Source organism: Rattus norvegicus, chromosome 9 (assembly GCF_021556685.1).
Source record: "Rattus norvegicus strain SHRSP/BbbUtx chromosome 9, alternate assembly SHRSP_T2T, whole genome shotgun sequence".
NCBI classification, from domain to species: Eukaryota; Metazoa; Chordata; class Mammalia; order Rodentia; family Muridae; genus Rattus; species Rattus norvegicus.
This window is the reverse complement of record NC_141542.1, coordinates 56,284,475-56,304,066: the sequence shown is the minus strand read 5'-3', so window position 1 is coordinate 56,304,066 and position 19,592 is coordinate 56,284,475. Positions and strand designations below refer to the sequence as shown.

Below are 19,592 nucleotides of genomic sequence, written 5' to 3'. Positions count from 1 at the left end.
TCAAATGTTGTTCTTACCGGACTTATGTAGGGAGAGGCTTGGATGGTAAGGAAAACAGCATGTTCATGGTGAGCCTCCAGCTTTCCCCTCCGTTCTGAGAACCCCTCTAAAATGTGTTCAACCATCCGGAAGCAGGGGCTTGCTATTTACAGTCTGGGCACGCTTCATTATTAATAGGCCTTATCTGTGAGGGTTATATTTTTCCAAGCTGTATGAACTCAATATTAGAAAAGAAATAGAACCAATTTTTCAAAGTGTCAACCCAGAAATAGTTTACTATAAGAAATGAACCTACTGTTGTATTTGAGCAACTCGCTGTTGCTCAAATGCTCTCTCTCTCTCTCTCTCTCTCTCTCTCATATATATATATATATATATATATATATATATATATATATATATATGAGCTTTATCTCTTTTTTCTTCTTTGTTTGAAACAAAGCCTTTCTATGTAGTGAAGGCTAGCCTGGAGCTCACAATCTTCTTGCTAGAATATAGGTGTGAAATACTACACCTTGCTCTAGCAATGCTATTTCTATTTTTACTCTTCTTACAAGTTAAGGCACAGAAGCAGGAGGCTCTATCCTCCCACGATCGGAGACAAAATAGTAATTATATTTTTTCAACCAACTAGAGGTAGTCACTTCCTAACTAGGCTACATATACAAAATCTACGTGTTCATTTCTTGTTGTTTCCTTCTTTGGTTTTCTTCTTAAATAAATACTTTTACATTCTCCTTGGACAATAAGCTCCTCCCCTTGCCTGAAATAAATGTATACATTTCACAGAGGCTTCAGTTTCACGTTTGGCTTCCCTAGAAGAGCAGACAATGTAAAGTCAAATGGGAACACAACCGTTATTGAAAATAGCAGACGTGTGTGTGTTCATGAGTGTGTGTGTGTGTGTGTGTGTGTGTGTGTGTGTAAGACAGAGTCAGAGAAAGGGTTGTCAGAATTGGATTAAACAACTATGGAGGCCTAGAAGTCCTGCCTCTTGCTGAAGAACCACCAAAAATGATGGTAAAACTTATCACAAATCCAAAGGGTAAAGAATCATAGTCCTAATGTCCAATGAGACGGCAGATGTCTCATAGTTCAAGATCAAAGAGAGCCCGCCTTCCTCACACTCCCATCCCATCCAACCCCACAACATAGTTGATGGATTTCTCAGCTCTGGTGAGTCTGGACTTTCTCTTCTGTTGATTCAAAAGCTGACCTCTTCCAGAAACACCATCACAGAAACACACAGGACTGACAGTTTATGAGTTATCTTGGAATTCCCCCTTAGCTTAGGCAACTCAGCTAATACATTTAATGATCAAAATGAGAGTATTTATTTAAAACATTATACCTACACATATATTAGCTCTTTTATGGAGCTATTAATTCATATACCACCAAATATACCCTGTAGCGTTAAATAATAAAAAAAGACACCATCCCACACTATGCGGGGCACCGTCGAGGCCACAAGGCACCGGTGAGCTGTTATCATCTCGGCAGACTCTTTGGCCCTGAGCTCCGGAAAACTTTCCACCCGATCTCTAAGTTCCCACAACAACACCCACTCAAAGTGATTAATACGGTGTGTTCACAGATTTGTGAATAACCATCACAGAATGTTTCCCTTGTCCCTATTAGTTCCTGGCTAATATGCTGTGAGCAGACCAGTTCCAGGTGTTCACTGCTCAAAAGGCAATGTTCTGGAGATGAGGGTAGATGGGGCGTAAGGAACACAGACTTATTTAGGGTCATTGAGGATGGAGAGGCACTTCCTCAAAGCTCCCCACCTTGTGAACTCAAAGGCATGAAAGGCTTTCATGTGGAGAAAAGGAAGCTGTCCTAGTTGGCTTTCTGATGCTGTGATGAACACCATAACGAAAGGGAACTCGAGGAAGGAAAGGTTTATTTTATCTTACACTTCCAGGTCACAGCACATCACTGAGGGAAGACAGGACAGAAGAAATCAGCGAAGAAGGCTGCTTACCGACTCGCTCCTACGATTCTGATACAGCCAGCTTTCTTATATGGCCCAGGACCGCCAGCCTAGGAATGGCACCGCCCGTAGTGGTGCTACATCAATTAGCAATCAAAACACCCCGCAGAAATGCACACGGGCCAATCTGATGGAGACGATTTCCTAACAGATTCAGTCAGATTACGCTGGTCTGTGTCGAGTTGATAGCTGAGGCTAACTGGAAGAGAAGCGTAGTGAGGAGAGGCAGGAGGCTCACGTGCTGGAGTCACGTTTGCCTCTGGGACCGGAGTCATCTTTGTTACTTGGGGGTTGTTTTCCGTTTCTCTTCAGTCTGGACAAATATGACCTTTGTCTCTTGTGCCCCTCCCCCACCCCCGTAGCTTTTCGATAGATAAATTCATTACTTTTCTTTTAACCAGATAACAGGAATAGCACGTTCTTGGCCTGTAGTTTGACAGTATTTAAAATTTACCAGGTATCCCAGTTCTGACAAATGAATGATCGATTACTGTGAGACGTGAGGGAATCTGTGTTTTATGTGCTTTCCCCCTTTCTGCCTCGAGTAAAGAACTCAGTCACTTAACAGGATTTTGTTTGTCATGGTTTTAGATTTTTTTTTCCCCTCTGAGCAAAGCGGGGGGGGGGGGGCAGTATAATTTCCTAAGGGGAAATTTTTTTTAAATGAAGTTAGTCTTAGGCACGTGACATAAAACAAAATAATCTACCCTCGACTGCTGCGTCATTATCAGCTCCTTGCAATTTCTGAGCCTTCTGAAGTGCTTATGTCCTGTGTAGATTTTCCTCCTCCACATGGCTCATGCAGGTTCGTAAAGTATGCGGTCCTTTGTGTCTTTACAGTTAGCGCAATATTTAAGGTTCTATATACATGTGCTATAGGTTCATATATGTTATACATATGTAAGTGCCTCATCCGTTTTGGATGCTGAAAGATATTCCACTGTATGGATAAACTACTTTTAAAATGCAGTCATTGTTCTGCGCAGAGGGCATTGTATTGTTCCCTTGAGTACTGTGGGTAATTATGTGAGCGCTCGCACATTTTTGCACAGACCCGGTTTTGTTTTGCTTTCTCTTGAGTGTATTTTGAGAGTGTATACTGAGCACTGGTTTGCTTGGTTATTGGTAACTCTACACTCCACACTGTGAGAACGGAGTAAGTTTTCTAAAGCGACTGCTACTGTGCGCTCTCACTGGTAATACATGAAAGTTCCTTTTTATAATGTTAATATGCTAATCACTGCTTCTAGTGATTTTATAGTCCTTTTAGTGGCTGTGAGATGAGAGCTCGTTAAGACTTTGATTTTCGTTTCTCTGCTAATAATGATGGTGAGCGTCCTTCCACAGTTATGGCACATTGATACAGCGGGACAAATGTCTATGCAGAACTTTTGCTCACATTTAAACGAGGCTATTTGCATTTTTCTTATTCAATTTCAGAAACCTGTAGATGATGTAGGTATTAGTCTGTCATGGTTTGGCCATATGGGAGGGGCTTGGCGGTGAGTCTGAGGAGCCATTGGAGGGTCAACAGCTATTAGGAAGTAGATGGGCACTTGGAGCTAGATGGGGCCATGGTCTTAAGGATATGCCTTATTCTGGTCCTTGACAACAGCTCTCTCTTCCTCTACTACTCTCCCCCTTTCTCTTTCTTTCTCTCTCTCTCTCTCTCTCTCTCTCCCTCCCCCTCGTTCCCTCCCTCCCCCCAACTCACCATAAACTCTCAACCACACTCTCTTTGTCATAATGCTTTTTTAAAACCTGACCATAGGTCCAGAAACAACTCATGACCACGGGCTGACCCCTCTGACCATGGACTGACCCCTCTGACCTTGGACTCACCTCTCTGACCTTGGACTGGCCCCTCTGACCTTGGGCTGACCCCTCTGACCATGGACTGACCCCTCTAACCTTGGACTGACCCCTCTGAAGTCTTTCTTCCTTTTATGTGGATTTTCTCATGTATTTTGTCATAGCCACAGGAAGATACCACATATTTCTTTATCACGTGTCTCTCTGTATAAGATAGATAGGCAGGTAAGAAGGCAGACAAATGATAGAGAGATGATAGATAGATTTGATTTCTTTTCTCTTTGATGTCCCTTGACCTTTTGCTATCTCGTGGATGTGTGTACCCCAGATTTCATGTGTTAGAACCTTAATCCCAAAAGCCATGTGTTAATAGGATTTAGAGTTGGATCCCTAGGGAAGTGATTGAATGTCCTCATGAATAGATCAGTGATAACCTTCGCACCCATAAGTGGATCCATTGTGGAGGGTTGGCTCTTGAGAGATTCATTTTGTTGTAAGAGTAAGCTCCCATCCCTTCTAGCACAAATGTGAGGCTCTCTGCTGTGTTGTAGCACAGCAGAAATGGTCTTGCCTGATGCCCCTACCTTAGGCAGATGTCGGCACCTTGCTTTTAGTATTTTCTTAGGACCTAGAATTGTGATATAAAAAGTGCCCATTCTTTTATAAATTAACCAACCAGTAATGTGCAGTCATAGCATCAAAACCAGATCAAGACATATCTTCTGGGGAAAGGAAATAATACTGTAAACTTTGAATGACGTCTGTGTTTTCCTTTGTGGCTTGTGCTTTCAATGCCAACCTTAAAAACCACTGTCATACCTTAACTAAAGTCTGACTATTTCAAATGACTATACAGCCCAGGGAGGCCTTGAACTTATGACTCCAGCCTCAGTCTCCTATGTCATTGTTTTTCTGGGTGCCTGTGAGAACAGGTGGGCAAGAAGAAGAAATAGAGTCATTCGTGTGGAAAACAGAAGTGAAACTCTATTTGCAGAAGGCATAATGTGGGAGGTGCCAAGATCTTAAACAAATGTTTAGAAGTAAGAAATGAATTAAGGCATGCTCTAGGAGCTGAACACCAATTCAGTGTGCTCTGGGGTTGGCCTAATGTGTGTGTGTGTGTGTGTGTGTGTGTGTGTGTGTGTGTGTGTGTGTGTAGACAGAGAGAGAGAGAGAGAGAGAGAGAGAGAGAGAGAGAGAGAGAGATCTGTCAAGTCTAGGATAACGCATACTTTGATGCTTTAGAGTAAGATATCCTATAGATATTTACTCTGTCAGATTGAAAAGTAGGCAAATTAGAGCTAGGCAAAATTACTGGGTGACTTAATACTCAGCTAGCATCAGACTTTAGTTCTCACATATTTCCTTGAAAGTCTGTGTGTTAAAGGCACGGCCCTCCGAGTGACCCCGATACAAAGGTTGCTTCTTAGAGGCTAAGAAGGGCCATTGCAGATATGACTTCAAAGATCCCAGAGAGACCATCTACTTTCTCTTTCTCCTTTGTTCCCTGCTGGAGATGGAGCAGTTTTATTCCACCAACACTAACACCACACACACACACACACACACACACACACACACACACACACACGCACGCACACACGCACGCAAAAGTGGGAGGAGACTTGAGAAGCAGGGACTTGATGAGATATGGAAGTGGGTAGCAAAGGATGATGGGAAGGGACTTTGTCAAAACAGCATTATGAGCTTGCTGATGAAAGGACAGAAAAACAAAGCAAAATTTAAAATAGTACAATGAGTCATGGCATTGTCATTCCCCAACGTTAAAAACCGTTAAGTGTCAGAAAGCTCTCTTTTTTCAAATTTATTCTCTGAGAATCTCATATGCGTCTACAACAAAATATGATCGTGTCTACTCTCAATTCTCTCTTCCAACTTACCCTGAATCTCTATTACCATGTTCCCCTCCCAACTTCCTGTCTTCATTTTTGTTTGGTAAACCACTAAGTCTAATTCGTGTTGCCCGTATGTGCATGGCTTGAGGCTGTCAACTGGAGCAGACGCAACCTATCATTGTCCATGTCCCCAAAGAGGAATGATGCTCCCCACACCAGCAGCTGCCAACTGCCAATAGCTCCTCCCACCTCCATGCTGAAAGTTTAGATGTCATGATCGTGTACAGAACCAACTCACGCAGGTATTCACAGCTGCTGTGAGTCTGTTGGTGCGACAGCCAGGTCATGTCTGAAGACAACATTTCAGCAATTTCTTATATGTAGTGAAATGCCATAGACCTGATTTCCTGATTTTTGATCCAGTGATGTTTGGGGGGTTTGTTTGTTTGTTTTTCTTTTTATTTGTTCACCTGTTCTTGAGATGAGGGTCTCAACATTCAGTCCCAGCTGGTCTCAAATTCATTGTTCTTCCTGCCTTAGCCTCCTAAGTCCCCCTCATGCTGGGCTCTAGTTCCATGATCTTTTTAAAAAATTTGTGTGTGTGTGTGTGTGTGTGTGTGTGTGTGTGTGTGTGTGTGTGTGTGTGTGACAGAGAGACAGAGAGACAGAGAGAGACAGACAGAGAGACAGAGACAGACAGAGACACAGAGAGAGACAGAGACAAAGACAGAGATAGAGACAGAGACACAGAGACACAGAGACAGAGACATAGAGACACAGAGACAGAGACAGAGACAGAGAGACAGAGATAGACAGAGAGCCAGAGACTGAGAGACAGACAGACACATGACCCCCCACATACACACACAGAGGGAGAGAGAGAGAGAGAGAGAGAGAGAGAGAGAGAGAGAGAGAGAGAGAGAGAGAAGGAACCACAGAGCCACAGAGCTCAGAGGAGTATGTCAGATCTGGAGCTGGGGCCCAAGGCAGTAATAATCTGCCTGACATGGGTGCTGGAAACAAACTGGTCCTCTGCAAGAACAGCATGTATTCAACCTCTGAGCTGTCTCTCCAGCACCTAGTCCTATGTGCCTTCCCTTAAATTAGGCTATTATGTTAGGGCAGGTGTTCTATTAAGGGTGTAGGTTTTGATACTGATGTTACCCTGGGCTGAACAAACAGTAACAAAGAATAGACATGATTGCTTTCCTGTCTCAGCCATGATAGCAATGCAACTCCTTCCAAAAGATGACAACTCTCTCAGGGGCAACCACCATGTCTGCTGTCTAACATGTGGCACTTCTCAGGAGAAAACTGCAGGTCATGTGCTATATTCTTAAGTGCAAGCCATATGAATGGCTAGGGTTACTCTGGAGCCAGAACGTTGTCCCTGCACTCCAGACTTAATGTGTGGCCATCCTACTTCCACAAACGTCTCTTCTTATGCCCGAGCTATCTCAAGGCCAGCAAACAGTCCCCACTAAGATGATGCATGATGCCTTTCAAGCCGTTAGGCTAAAGACCATGTAGCAAATAAGGACACACCTCTAAAGTCAGAAACTAAGGTCTTTGAAAGAAACAAGCTCCTAAAAGTTGATTTATCTTGGGTGCTTGTTACAGTAACAAAAAGCTGACTACTGTTTATGAAAGTTGCAGAAGAGTCTCCCTGGCATCACTAGGGCATGGGGAAAAGGGAAGAGGGGAACAACAGGAACTTCAGCACACACACCTAGAGGACCTCTAGTCCATAAGGGCTTAACCCAAAGTGAAGGATGGAAGAGAGTTGATAAGATCTTAATGCCACAGAACATTGGAGGGGCTGGCAGTTCCCTATTCACAGAGGATTGTGGCTTCCACTCTGCACACCATTACCTCCTCAGGGCATCTTTGTTTCCCTAGATGCATCTGTTCTCTCATGTCACTACGATACCGGGAAGGATCATGGTTTGGTAAGCACTATAGTGCATGTGGGCTGATGAGGAATTCGTGTGTTCCCTAGTACTACCACCAAAACAGATACCTCCAATTTTGAATTTGAAAACACGATTAAAGAGTCCAGTACAGACCTCCCTTTTTTTTTCTTTTATGATAAAGAATTCGGGTTTCTTTCGGAATTTCAGTGTCTTTTGGTTCTCAAACATTATCATCTAAGACCCATTTACACTCTTAAAAATGTTCAAGGACACCCTGAATCTCCTGATAATCTCAGTTATGTCCACATTTGCTAGAAGTCAAAGATGCAAGCCTAAAGCAGATGTTAAGCCATTTAAAAATGAATATACCCATTATGCCCATTATAGAAATGATTATTTGAAAGAAAATAGCCATATTTTCGCTGTATACAATTTTACAAATCTCTTTAATGATTAACATAGGAGCAAACAGACGGGTTTGTACAATTCTTTCTGCATGTCGTCTCTTGCAACACATTATTTTAGGCTGGGAATATGAAGAAAATTCTTCCCCTAGGTAAGTAGAATGAAAAAGAAATATTTTATTATTTCTAGGGAATTTGGCCTGAGTTTTCCTTAACATTCACACTCAGCAGGGCTGGCTCCTTAACTGTTACTACAACATGGAAACCAAGCCCTTATCAATGAGTATATTTGTATTCTGTGACATTAAATCATTGGTGGAGTAACCACTTGCAAACTCATCAACCTAACAGAACGAATTCTCTGATTCCCGAGACACTAACAGGCATCCTCAATCAATGTAATCGTGAACTAACTAGATAGGGCTAAGGGTTCAGTTGCTCAGGTTAACAGCTTGGTCTCACAAGACTGACTTTCCTTTGCTATCAATAACACACTTCCTCTAGCAAGGCCACACCTCCCCAAGTTTCCACTGCCTCTCACAATAGCTCCACCACTTTGGTGACCAACAACTTTGAGACAATCCTGGGCGCTCATCATTCAAGCCATAATTCTACATCCCCAAGTTTGGCAGCTCATAGAACTCAGGGAAACGACTTACTGACTATAAGGGTTCATTGTAACTCATCAACAGCCAGTGGAGGTGGTGCATTAGACAAGCTTGTGTGTGTGTCTCTGTCTGTCTGTCGTCTGTCTGTCTGTCTGTCTGTCTTTGTACAGGACACTGAGCTTCTAGAGCTTCCATGCATTCTCTAGACAACTCACTTTCCAGCCTTTAGATTTTCTCTTCAGCCAGGAAACTAAAAAACCCAGAGGTTTTCATGGAGGTTCCATAACAGAGGCCTCACCTGTTTACACAGTCTTCTGCCCTCTCAACCTTCCCACAGGATAACTCTCACAGTCCCTGCCTTCTAGTCAGGGCCATCTTTCCGGAAACCAGCCCTCTTGAGCCCAGAGAGAGTTGCTTAAATAGAACAAAAGACACTCCCATTTTCCAGGAGGCCTTAAGGGAGGTAGGATCTCTCTGTCAGAAAGCAGTCAAAGGCCAAGCATACATCCCTTACGTGTTACCACACACACACACACACACACACACACACACACACATATATATATATAATATCATATATATGTGAATATAATATATATAATATAAATATATATATTTAAAGAATAATAGTTATAATATTGCCAGTATCAACAGAAAAAAAGTATCTTTACATTTTGGAATTTTGTTAAGTTCAAAGTGGAGGATGAAAGTATTCCAAAAGATTAAATTAACACAAGATATTAAATTTTGTCACTGGCAAGGAATATCACTTATTTTCATTTGAAATAAGAGGCCCGTCTCATTCATTTCAGAAAAGAAATGTCCATCTATCTCTCAGATCCAGTAGCCATAATTTATGAATTACTTGGCAAACACAATGGCACTAAAACACCTTTGAGGGGATCACATGATGCCCTGGGCTCAAATCCTAGCTCCAAAACAGTTGTTTACACTGCAAAGTCTCACTGACATGTGTCACCTCTGGACGACAACCTCCACCCTTTGCCGTGAGGTAGGACTGTTCCTGCACACTTCTCATCTGTATGGCTAGTTTTCCTGACAAAATGTGGGAAAAGAGTCTCAGGAATTATCCAGCTCAGGTTGGGTATGTCTGTAGAGGACTGTCTTGATCGTGTTAATTGAGGGAGGGAAAGACTGGCCCATCGGAATGAGCACAGTTCTCTGGGTTTGGGTCCTGAACTCTACAAGCAGAAAGAAGGTACTGAGCATAAAGAAGCACTCATCCTCTCTCTGCTTCCAGACCGCTGAGGCTGAGGGGTCTGATGACCAGCTGACCTTGAGCTTCTCCTGCCACAAAGCATTCCATCCCTCCAGGATGTTAAGTCAAAACAAAGTCAATTTCTTTGTCTTAATTATATTTCTATTACCATGATAAAACACCATGACCGGACAACCTGTAAAATAAAGCATTTAATTGGGAACCCACAGTACATAGGGTTAGAGTCCATGACCATCATGGCTGGGGGCATGGCAGGCTGGCAGGCATGGCGTTGGAGCAAAAGCTGAGAGCTTATATCTGATCCACAAGGAAACAGAGAGAGAAATAACTGAGAATAAAACTTTGAAACCCCAAAGCCCACCCTCAGTGATACACCTCCTCCAACAAAGCCACACCTCCTCATCCTTCCCAAATATTTCTACCCATCAGAGACCAATGATTCAAACTCTTGAGGGGGATATTCTCATCCAAACCAGAAAGCTTTTCTAATTTGTTGATTTTTTTTCTTTTGTAAAAACCATTCTTATTCATCATTGTCTTAGGGTTTTATTACTGTGAACAGACACCATGACCAATGCAAGTCTTATAAATGACAACATTTAATTAGGGTTGGCTTACAGGTTCAGAGGTTCAGTCCGTTATCATCAAGGTGGGAGCATGGAGCATCCAGGCAGGCATGATGCAGGAGGAGCTGAGAGTTCTACATCTTCATCTGAAGGAAGTCAGGAACAGACTGGGCATCCTCAGGCGCTAGGAGGAGGGCCTCCAAGCCCACCCCCACAGTGACACACTTCCTCTAACAAGGCCACACCTTTCTAATAGTGCCACTCCCTGGGCCGAGCATATGGAAATCATCAAAACCATACACAGCTAAGGGTTCAACTAGACTTAATTTTATAAAAACACAGTTCAAGGTACAAGGTATAAATCAAGGGAAGGACTGACTATCTAAGCAGAAAATAAAATGACTACCCAGAAGAGAGGCTCGACAGCTTGGATCAGGAAGATGTGCTTTGAGTAGATTTCTTGCAGGGACTTCCTAAGAGCCATGAGTTTCCCTAGCGTTTTGCAGAACCTGTTAAAAGGGCTGTTGAGGTTAGTGTGTGCTACATGGGGAGCAAGATGGTGCTGGTGGCATACAAATCAGACTACTTATTTGCAGATGGCCAGGCAGTTGTTGGAGTGGTTGCCAGTGTTAGGGACTTCATGCAGATGCAGACACAGGAGGTAGCCATGTGACGAGGGTAGCCACTGGGGAACTTCAGAGATCTTCATTCACTGTATCAGCTTCATGGATCTTCATTCATTGTATCAGCTTCATGGATGGTCTCTAGTCATTTGAAAAAATTGTCTGAATGGCTCCTGTCATAGCCTGTTGTCCACAGGACTTGGGAAGCTCCTCGGCTGGACTGAGCTCCTTTGCAGATGTGGGCAGCAGCTGGGTCACCTTTTGGGAGTTCATTCTGCTGGTGTTAGCAGGAGGCCCTAAGTTACTTTATATTAGGATATCATCATCATCATCATCATCATCATCATCATCATCATCATCATCATGTTACAGCAATAGAATTGGTGCTAAAACACCACAGGCCACAGGACAAATCACACTTCCTAGAGGACAGCCTCTTTACTTCAAGAATATTGTGTGTGGTGGAGAACTCCCTACTGCTCTGTTAGCTAAACTATGGGAATAATAACCTGTAACAGGACAGTATGGAAATACAACTGCAACAGGGACTGTAAGGCTGAGTAGGTCATGGAGCTGAGCCATCTTGTACCCAACGGTGTCAGAGACCGTCCTTGAGAACATCCTGACCCAAGTCAAACATGAGCTTGGGTCTCCCTGGGGTCTTTGAATGAGACAGAGCCTGCTTCTTGGTTCAGGTGGGCTTAACTCAAAGAATTAGGGCTCCAGAGACTCAACAGCCACTCTTGCCACTCTGAGGCAGTGGATCCCAGGGCCCTTGTTTTAACGTTGCAAAGAATGACAAGCAAGGAGAAGAAAAGCTCACAAATCCTTATCGAGGCAGAGAAGCTGCTTCCTACGAGGGAGGGAACTCAGAAGGGATCTACCAATCTGGCCTTGGCTGGACCCCCTTTGGTACCCAGAAATTAAGCCTGACTGGGTAGAGCTCTCTGTCGGAAGTGAATGGATGTGGGGGAGTCTGGCTCAGCAGGAAAAAGGTAGGAGAGAGACCAAAACTCAGGAAAAGCTGGATGGATGGTAGGAGACCAGCTGAAGAAGACTCACCAGAAGTTCCAAGGACATGGGAACAGAGGTGGGGTGGAAAGGTGAAGGGGAGACTGAAGAGGCAGGAAGTGAGGAGGGCAAGGGCTGGGTAGCCATTATCAGAACAAAAGCCAGTCAGTCAGTCATGATCCTAACCTTTTAAAATTCACAGCCTCTGAGTTAAATGTACAGAAAAATGGTCGGATTAGTCACACAGAAGCTGCATCCTCAGAACATGGTCCAGTACTCGTGGGCAGGAAAATAGCCTCTGAGCTAATTTTACAGATTCTGGGGGTCTGCTCCCCATTCACTGCCTGTGCTGTGCTCATGAGGAGGCTCCCTGTCTGCAGATGACTCCTTCTGAGATCAGCTCACTGAGAATCCAGCCCTGACAGTTTGTAAAGTTTTTTTTCCAGAAATTTCTTCTCTCTCTCTCTCTCTCTCTCTCTCTCTCTCTCTCTCTCACACACACACACACACACACACACACACACACACACACATACACCACAGAGAGAGAGAGAGAGAGAGAGAAGCAAACAGAGACAGAGAGACACAGAGAAAGAAATGGAGGCAGAGGTAGAGACAGACAGACATTCTCTGTGTAGCCCTGGCTGTCCTGGAACTTGCTCTGTAGACCAAGAATTTGCCTGCCTCTGCCTCCCTATGGTGGGATTAAAGCGAGCCACCATGCCCAGATAGCCGCCCTTGTTTCTTAAGCTTTAATAAAACCCAGTAAAATTAGGGCCCTTGAGGAACTGTGGATAGGGCTGGAGAGATGGCACAGTAGTTAAGAACTGGCGCCACTTTTAGAGAAGACTCGAGTTCAGTTCCTAGCACCTACACTGAGTAAACTTGCAACTCCCTCTTAAGTCCAGTTGGAAGGGATTCCACAATTTTCCTGATCTGTAGGTCCTATATTCAAGTACACACACCCACATAGAGACGCAAACGTAATTTAAAAAATAATAAAAGCAAATTTTTTTTAAAAGAAAATAGGGATGGTGGAAAGTATGGTACCTAGCACTTACCCCACCCTGCATTCCTGAGGCTGAGACTGGAGGATTACCTCATGCTGGAGGCCAACCTGTCCTTTCCAGTGAGTTCTAGGCAGGCCTGGACTCCATTGAGGTATGGTCTTTAAAAACAAAACAAAACAACAACAATAAAAGCAAATAACTGTCTAAGGAAGAATAAAGCTTCGTTCTATACCAAAGCTCAAGCAATCTGACATTTTCAAAACCAAGTCAAAAAAAATTCTTTAAAGAATGATTATTGAGGGGTTGGGGATTTAGCTCAGTGGTAGAGCGCTTGCCTAGGAAGCGCAAGGCCCTGGGTTCGGTCCCCAGCTCCGAAAAGAAGAACCAAAAAAAAAAAAAAAAAAAAAAAAAGAATGATTATTGATCTATTTATGTGTTTTATTATCGTTGACATTGTTGCGTTTTTCTAAGTTTTGGATTTCGTTTGCCTTCTCGGAGGTGTTTTCTGGCACTGTGCGGTTGGGTTGGTGCATCTGTATAATTTCTCCACAGGCACGCTAAGTGGAAGCCAATGGGGACCAGGAGGCCTGGGATGGTGGGTGCACCGTGCCTCCTCCGGGCTTCCTGCAACGTGGACGCGCGCGCGTGCACGGCGGTGGCGGCGGCGCGCAGGACCGGGCCCACACTCCGGGGCTGTGGTGGGCTGCGGTGGGCGGCGGTCTTGCACCCCGGAGCTCGCACGTACCCAGTTTCCTCCTTCCGGAGTGGCTGCACTCAGGCACCCAGCGGGCCGGCGGGCGGGTAGCGGCGCGGAGGTCTGGGCGGGGCGGGCCTCCCGGGCTCCGGGGACGCCCACAGGCCCTGCGAGGCCAGAGCAGAGCGCCGGCGGCGGGGAAGAGCGCGAGCGCCGGGGCACGGAGGGTGAGCCGGGAACCCGGGGTGGAGGGTCTCAATGAGGTGCGGTCCCCCAGCCCCTTGCCGGGAGGACAGAAGGGTGGTGGAGTCGGTTTTTCTTGGCGAGCTACCCCGGTATGTGCTGGGGGCGACTTAAAGACGTCGCTGGATGGAGATTCCTGGGAAGAGCCTTCATCTCTTAATTATGCAACGAGGCGGCGTCCTTGTGCCGGATGCAGTGATGAATGGAATCGGTGACACTTGAACCATCCATCGTCTACGGTTGCCCTCCGGGGCTGGAGACTTGCGTTTGTTAATTGGGGGCGGGGTGGAAAGAGGAGAACACTTTCCCGCTTGGGTCCCGGGAGCGTGCGGGGAAGGAGGATGAGAGGGAGGAACCTGTGCAGCTTTTCCTAGGGAGCGCTTGGTTGAGCCTGGCTCCCTGGGAGCTGAGGGGAAGGAGCTCAGCCAGCAGGTTCTGCGTGCTGGCCCCATAGAAGTTGGAGGTCTAAGCATCCATTACTGCACTTTCTGGCTTGAAAGATGAAACAGGTTTTCCGAAGGCCAGTGCTTTCTCGTTCTCCAAGTCCATTCAAGGCAGGAAAGGGAAGGGCAGTGAATACAAAGTAGCTCAGCCAGGTTCTGGTTAGCCACAAGGAGCTGGGTTATTGCGTTGGTCTGTTGGAACTGCCAGAGCTGGGAATGTTTCTTAAAACGAGACAGCCCAGCTTCGTTCCAGCTTGCTGATCACCAGCCACGACTTCTTTCTTTTTTAAGTGACTGGGTTAAAAAGAAAAGACACAAAGAGAGAAATGGCTTTCTACGTTCCGCGGCCCCCAGGATAATTAGGACATAGTTTATCTTGAAGCAGAATGGGAATTTCAAGCTGAAAAGAAAAATCTTGAATGTTTGCTCTTGACCCTGAAGAACAGAAGAAATTTCCTAGCAAGACCTTACCTTCCCGGAAAGGAAAATAGGGTTCTGTTTGTTTGTTTGTTTGTTTGTCTGTTTGCTTTTTGTTTTACCAAAGTTGAACAAAGGACATCAGGAAACATTTGCAAATAATCTGTGCCACTTGCAGTAATATTTGGGTCATTTTTGAAGCTCAAGGAGATTATACAGTGAAGAATTAGGAGGGAGCCAGGAATACAGTGGGGAGAAAGGACTATGCAAGACCCTAAACTTGAGACCTTTTGAACCAGTCTGTTTCCTCTTCACACAGTCTGGAATTGTTTAAATTATGTGAAGTGAAATTACCTTTAATTTTAACACTGAGATTTTTTTTTTAGAATAAAGTCCATTGTTTGCTTATTCTACAAACCTATTAAATCTGTGGTTTCTCTAATCCTGTGAGGTTGACGCTTATCCCATTATTATTTATCAAATGACTTTTGTCTAGAATCTGCTAGGGGCTAAAGCTTGACAGAACCCAGAGTGAATCTGTCATTGGAATAACTCATGGTGCTGTATAAAAAGTATTTACCCAACATCTAGCAAATAAAACAGTGGGATTGGATTATCCTTGGTAAAAAATATTTCATTAAGGATTTTAATTTTTATACCGAGTCACAGGGATGGCTCTTAAATGGCTGGCTCTTATGGCACATTTGAAATATATTCTTGCTTATCAAGAAGTACAGATGCTACCTGCTTTCTGTGAGGAACCTGTTATAGAAAATATACACTGGTATTCCAAGTAGAAACTAAGTTATATTAAGAAAACTGGTGGTTTTGTTACTTGGGTTTCAGTTTTGGTCTTTTGTTTATGAGATGGGGTTTATGTGGCGCATTCTGGCTTCAAGCTGTGCAGCTGAGGATGGTCTTGAATTCTCACTGTTATTTCAAATTATCCTACACAGTGACAGAGGAACCATAAACCTCATGAGGAGCCAGTACAGCATGGGAATGTGACAGTTCCAAACCCCGGCCACAGATGGTCCGTGATGGAAAATGTGAACCCGACAGGTATTTAAGATCATGGCTATCCAGTATCTATAGAGCCTCCTTTCTCTCCTGTATAGACATCTTAGGGAACTTAAGCACCCAGTGATGGGTATGTATCTGCATGCTTAGAAATGGGTTCTGTAACTATAATAGGAGCATGCATTGCAGCCAGCACTGGGTTAGTATCCGATTGTACAGTCTGTCAGCATTCTCCGTTACTCCAAGCTTCTGCCTCAGCCACTCACTGGACAGTTAGAATGTTTTCCTCTGCTAACCAAGGACAACCCATCCTTCTAAGGCAGGGTTGGAAGAATGGCGCAGAGAAGACAAAGAAAAAAATCTGAACTGCTTGCACTGGGAATTTAAAAGCTCAGTGGTCTGTAATAGACCTGTCTGTGTAGACGCATTCATACACTATTCTGTGCTTTAATAAGTTGTAGTTTGATAAATTTGTTGTTACATCACAATTCAAAATCAAAAAGTATGGCAGGGCTGATAATATCCCCTTGTACCAGCCTCAGGGTCTGGTTCTCTTCTCCCCAGTGTCTTTCCAAGCCTAGTAGCCCCTTGACATTACCAGGTTGTATGAGGTTTCCTCTGTGTCTGGAAGTGTTACAAACATTCAACATTGTAACTGTGGAGCCTGAGGTATGTGTGATGGGGTAAGGATCCGGCTTCCACAGCATCCACTGCTGGCAGCTTTGCTCTCTTACCAGGGACACTGCCCTCCTTGTAGCTTTCAGAATTCTAGACCCCAGACTTCTCATTCAATTCTTCCTTATTTGCTCCATTTCTCCTGTCACCATGTTTTGTTTTTAATCAAAATTGGCTTTCTAATAGCACAGTATACACTCAAAGATGCAGGTTCAGTCCTTTTTCTTACCCAAGCGTTTAGATTGATTCATTGTAAATATGGAGCTGAAATCTGCCTATAGTCTTGGTATGAAAGCATTCAGGGGGGTAGGGGATTTAGCTCAGTGGTAGAGCTCTTGCCTAGCAAGCACAAGGTCCTGGGTTCAGTCCTCAGCTCCGGGAGGTGGGGGGGAAGTGTTCAGGGTCATTGTCCGGGCTGGCGGATTGAATTATTCTTTTCCATGTTCGTAATCTGTGCATGCTTTTACTCTTATTTATTTCACACATACCCTGTGCATGCGTGTGTGCACTCGTGTGTGTGTGTGTGTGTGTGTGTGTCTGTGAGTGTGCATGTTTACAAGTATGACTGTGGCAAGGCACAGCCTGTGGAGATCAAAGTACAACTTTTGGGAATCAGTTCTTTCCTTCCACCATGCGGATCCCAAGGTTTGAACTCCGGTCTTCAGCCAAGCCTGTCAATCACATTTACCCCTGAACCATCTCACTGGTCTAATTTGTGCGGTTTTTTTCTTTTCTTTTTTTAGGAGCTGGGGACCGAACCCAGGGCCTTGTGCTTGCTAGGCAAGCACTCTACCACTGAGCTAAATCCCCAACCCCTAATTTGTGGATTTTTAAAGATGGGGTCAAAGAATTGAGAGTCACCCAAACACTAAAGCAAAGAAGCTGCATTGAGCAGAAGCTACAGGTCAGCCTCTTACTGAGTGAAGTGCTAAAGGTTTGTACCAGAAGTCCCCGGAGCCCTATCAGCATGTGAAAAGGAGCCATTGGGTGATAAATGTATTCAAGCTGGTGTTTGGGGCAACACCGCTGCAAAGTAACTTTAAGTCTTTTAAACTAGTACTGAAAAACAAAGACAAACAAAAACAAAGACAAAGCACCTAGGTCATTCCCCACTTAATTAACATTTCCCCCCCTATCTCTGAGAATATAGTGAACCGTGGTAGAAGACAAGGACCACAAAACCCAGAAATCTCATCTCAGTCGGAGAGCTGATTGGTCAGCTCCCATCCTATAGAACTAACAGGGGCTCCAGGATCTGGCCTTGCACTCTGTTATTAGGGTGCTGCCTGAGATAGTCTTCCGTGAGAATGGCCGAGCCTTATTAGCCCTGTGGACTGCTTGCTCCCTGCACACACCTGTCTGTCTCTGTGCTCTGCCCTGGAGCGGTGTAGCCAGCCACTCTGCATGCTTGCTCTAAGGCACTGAACTGCTCCCAGTGCCGGGGTGTGTCCCAGAGATGGTGTCCCTGCAAGTGGGCGTGGCTAGTGTTGAGAGTGGTGGCTGTCATCTCCCCGAAACCCAGCTCTCTAGAATGAATGCCTGCTACCTTTACCACCTTTCTTTCCCCTTGGCCCCAGCCTTCCCACCCTTACCCTTCTCCATCACAGATCTGTACAGATCTCTCACCTAGCGCATCAGCCTCTCCATTAGCATTCCGAACGTGTGTGTCGCTAAGTTCTGGAGGGCTACGAATGTGCTCCTGAATGAGTGACTGGCTGAAGCCTGTGCACACAGAGATGACGGGGCTTGTGTGCCGCAGGACCTTTTTAAAGAGCCTTTTCTAAACCAGCTAAGCAGAAAGTGATGGATGGGATCTGACTGGATCTGACTGGATCACGTGGTAGGAGGGCCTTTGTGCTTCCATAGTGGGGGATGTGGACAGCTGAGACGAATGGCTCTACAGGCATCCCTTTCTTATAATGCAGGAGAGAGAAAGGTGCATCCAAAGGCAGTAGTACCTGCACTGGGGCTGTCAATGGTGAGGACACACTTTCTGATGCGTGGTGCTGCCTCCCTTTTGTTTGAAAGAGAAAAGAGGTGAAGGCATCTTGTGGGCTCTACTGGCTTTTTTTTTCTCTCCCCAGCTTTCTCCCTCCTTACAGCCATGGGTTCTGTCTGTGGGTTTTCAGAGCCCATCCTCTGGCTTGTTGGCATCTTGACATGTGTACCACTTCATGCCTGGAAGGAGGAAGGCTCTGAAGATGGATATGCCAGCTCCCGGAGGGCTGGGACTCTGTGTGCAGGAGCACACTATGCCCAGAGCAGTGTGAGGCACACTGAACTCTGCCGCCAGCATTAGCTGCAAGTGGGCTGGCGGGGTGGGTCGAATTGGCTCCTTGACAGGAAGTTAATTATAGCAAATGCCAGGTCTTTTGAAGGCTGTTTATCACCTGGTTACAGGGACACACTCACTGGCCTTGAGTGGAACCCTGAAGGGAAGCGCCATTCTCTGTCCTGGTCCCCTTGTAGATGGGCATCATGAGCCTGGACCTTAACAGCTCTGGTTGGTGGCCAGCCCCGGGGAGAAGATCTGTATTCAGGGACACAGCTCAGAGAACAGTGCATACTTAGAGAAGTGAGGCTGAAGGAATTGGGGGTACTTTTTTTTAGTTTAGAAAACAGGGCACCTTGTCATAGGGTTTCTTTCCTCGTGGGCAGCAAATCTTAACTCTACAGTGTCTACTCACCCGTAGATGGGAGAGCTGTAAAGGAGTCTACTCGGGGCAGTGATGGAAGATGGTCTTAGATTCTAATTAAACATTTCTTCAGCCATTTATCAAGAACACTTAATGCAGAGCATCGGTGGATAGCCATGAGATTTTACAGCCAGTCCTGAAAATGGAGGGGGAGTAGCCATTACTCTGGAATATGCCAAGAATTTGAATTTTAACGAGATCCCCGGGGGATTCACATGGACTCGGAAGTTTGAGGAAAGCCTGTTGGGTAGAGGGCGGCTGGACCAGCGGGTCCCTGTCTCGGCTGCTCTGCTCGTGAGAGGGTCGTGCAGAGCTTGGGGACCTGCTTTGGCAATTGACTTGCCCATCCCTGGTGCATTGCTGTT

At 45.1% G+C, this 19,592-nt stretch overlaps 1 protein-coding gene across 8 annotated transcripts in view; it reads left to right on the top strand.

The window, feature by feature from the left end:
* Positions 1–13,684: 13,684 nt before the first annotated feature.
* Positions 13,685–19,592, top strand: part of Chst10 (carbohydrate sulfotransferase 10) — a 29,874-nt gene continuing 23,966 nt past the window's right edge. For 2 of the 8 annotated variants that reach the window (NM_001431862.1, NM_001431863.1), the window contains 3 exon segments: positions 13,685–13,960; positions 15,793–15,898; positions 17,275–17,465. The gene's annotated coding sequence lies outside the window, so the exon portion shown is untranslated. 8 annotated transcript variants of the gene reach the window in all.